The 2,717-nt window shown below is 46.4% G+C and overlaps 1 pseudogene; it reads left to right on the forward strand.

Moving 5' to 3' along the window:
• The first annotated feature begins 1,797 nt into the window (after positions 1–1,797).
• Positions 1,798–2,414, forward strand: LOC113249630 (40S ribosomal protein S8-like; annotated as a pseudogene).
• Positions 2,415–2,717: the final 303 nt, after the last annotated feature.

Consider the following 2,717-nt stretch of genomic DNA (forward strand, 5'->3'; position numbering starts at 1 on the left):
GCTGCTTGAGGACATGAAGACTTTACAAACAGCTGACACTCGAGCCAAAGAATAATAAATAATTCACCACCTTCCACTCTTTCTACCGCACACACTCCATGTGTGGAATATTTTACAGTGATCACAGTTCATTCGCATTCATCTCTCTTTGAGCTTTCCAGCAGGCCTGAGAGATGGGGAAGGAAGGAATTTGTCACATGCGAGCGTGAGAAAAGGGGGTTCTTAGCGGCCATACCTTGCATCCAGCCAATTTCAGGAGCGGCAGAGCTTAAAGCATCATGGGCTCCGAAGCATCACTCCTGGTTTTGACTCGGTGCTCAGCCCACCATTTCTGCCTGAGTTTGGGTCTCCGACAGCTTTGGCCCTGCAGGAAGAACCTTCTTGTGCCTTCACACTCTTTTATCTTTAAACAACATGAACTCCAGACCTAACATTTGATTTAATCTCTTCTCTCTCTGCCATCTTTTCTCCCCTCTCTTTTCAACTCTCCCCTTTCCCCATCCCCTCATCCCCATCCACCCACCGTTTCTGTAGCATTTACGTGGCCATGCTCTCATTCAAGAGACCTCCCCTAGATAACTGTGGTCATACATGGATTCCACCTAAGAGTGTTTTCGAGCCCTTTCTTGTTCTTCGGTCTTCTGTGTTTCTTTATCTGATTCCAGGATGAGTCAAATGTGCTTACCAGCACGGATTGCAGAATCCCCGGGTTTCTAACCGGGAAACGGTGGAACTGGGAGGAACTTCCTGGCTTTGCTCACGGACCTCCACAAGTTGTTGATGTAACACTCATTCTCGGCAGCTAGAGAGGACTAAACATATTAACTGGCTTTAGCTGACCTTTGCTCTAGATTTAGAAGAGAGGAATGGTGACCTGTTTCTCCCACGTGGAAGCAAACAGCAGAGTGTATTTTATGCCCAGGTGTTTGCCATATAGCTTGATACAAAACCATGTCCTGGAAAACTATAAGCCAATCTAATTTATAGAAATAAACTGAGTGAGAATCATTATTTTTTATTGGTACCACTTAATGTGAAGAAAATGCACATTTTCCAAAAATATGGAAAAAACGTTCCATTTGCCTTATTGGGTCCAAATGTTAGGTTTAAATTATTTTACTATGCAAACTTTCTTTCATATCTTGGCAGTAGTGATTTCCATTTTTATTCCTTTGGTATCCATAATCTTATGAGAATCAAAAACATATGCTTTGAGATCACTGGACAGCTCCTCCTCCCACATTTTAAAAATGCACAAGGAAGGTTATTGCTCTGGTAGCAAAAATAACAGGAACGCTATGGGAGAAAATTATGAGGACATCGAGGCTGAATGGGAAAGAGGTTCAAAAGGTGCATTCTGGTTTTCATGCTTTTGATTTGCAAGTCATAAAGCTGGAAGAGCCCCTGCCTCCTGCTGACTGCCACTAAGAATGTGATTGTTTCTTCTCTAATAGAGGATTGCTTATTCAATGCTCCAGGTTTGCAATATTGGAGGAGAAGAGGGCATCTGGCTTTTCCAGTGTTTCTCGAGATGGGGTGCCTGTTGCCCCGGGAAGTAGGCTGAGAGTGGAGGGACTTCTGGCCTCCCTCTGTCTGCAGGAGGAGGGTGCATTTGGCAGGGAGGCAGAAATATCCTACACGTTTTGGTCTCCGGAATTTCAGGCTGACAGAGAGAAGTCAGTGAAGAGGTGAGAGCTTTGTGTTCGCTCCTGAAAAAAAAATTATTGGAAAAAAAATGGAGGGGAGTCAGATATTGAAATGTGACGAAAGGCTCTCTTGCAGCCAGCGCTGAGAGCAATGGGCATCTCCCGGGACCACTGGCACAGGTGCTTCAAGACCGGGGGCAAGAGAAGTCCTTACCACAAGAAGCAGAAGTATGGGCTGGGATGCCCGGCTGCCAGTGCTAAGATTGGCATACACACAGTCCACATTTGGAGAGGCAGTAAGCACCATGCCTTGAGGCTGGATGTGGGGGAACTTCTCCTGGGATTCCAAGTGTTATACACACAAAACAAGGATTGTTGACGTTGTCTACAATGCATCCAACAACGAAGTGGTCTGCCCCAAGACCCTGGTAAAGAACCAGATCATGCTCATTGATAGCACACCGTACCCACAGTGGTATGAGCCCCGTGACGCACTGCCCCTCCACCACAAGAAGGGGGCCAGGCTGACTCCCGAGGAGGAAGAGATTTCAAAGAAAAAGCGATCAAAGAAAATTCAGAAGAAATATGATGAAAGGAAAAAAGAATGCCAAAATCAGCAGTCTTCTGGAGGCGCGGTTCCAGCACGGCAAGCTTCTGGCGTGCTTGGCTTCAAGACCAGGCCAGTGTGGCTGAGCAGATGGCTATGTGCTAGAGGGCAAGGAGCTAGAGTTCCATCGGAGGAAAATCAAAGTCCAGAAAGGCAAATAAATCTTCCTCTCTCCTATCTTCGGTCGTGTAAAAAAAGGTGTTTATTGTTTTAAAAAAAAATGTGATCAAAGGAAGGTGGGAAGGGTGTCAAAGGAGAATGGGAAGAGCAGATGAGAGGCTCAGTGTCCTTCAGGGGTAAGAGGTCAAGGGCCTCGGTGACTCCCATGAGCCGGGTCATAGTCCAGCCCTGGCATCGGCACAGTACAGAATGCTCACTGGCTGCTCATTCAGCCAAGACTCATGTTTCCAGAAATACGCCATCTCATCCTCTGCCTCCTCCTTTGTATTTGCCGTGTTTGTCCT

The sequence above is a fragment of the Ursus arctos genome, unplaced genomic scaffold (genome assembly GCF_023065955.2).
Source record: "Ursus arctos isolate Adak ecotype North America unplaced genomic scaffold, UrsArc2.0 scaffold_8, whole genome shotgun sequence".
Lineage (NCBI taxonomy): Eukaryota > Metazoa > Chordata > Mammalia > Carnivora > Ursidae > Ursus > Ursus arctos.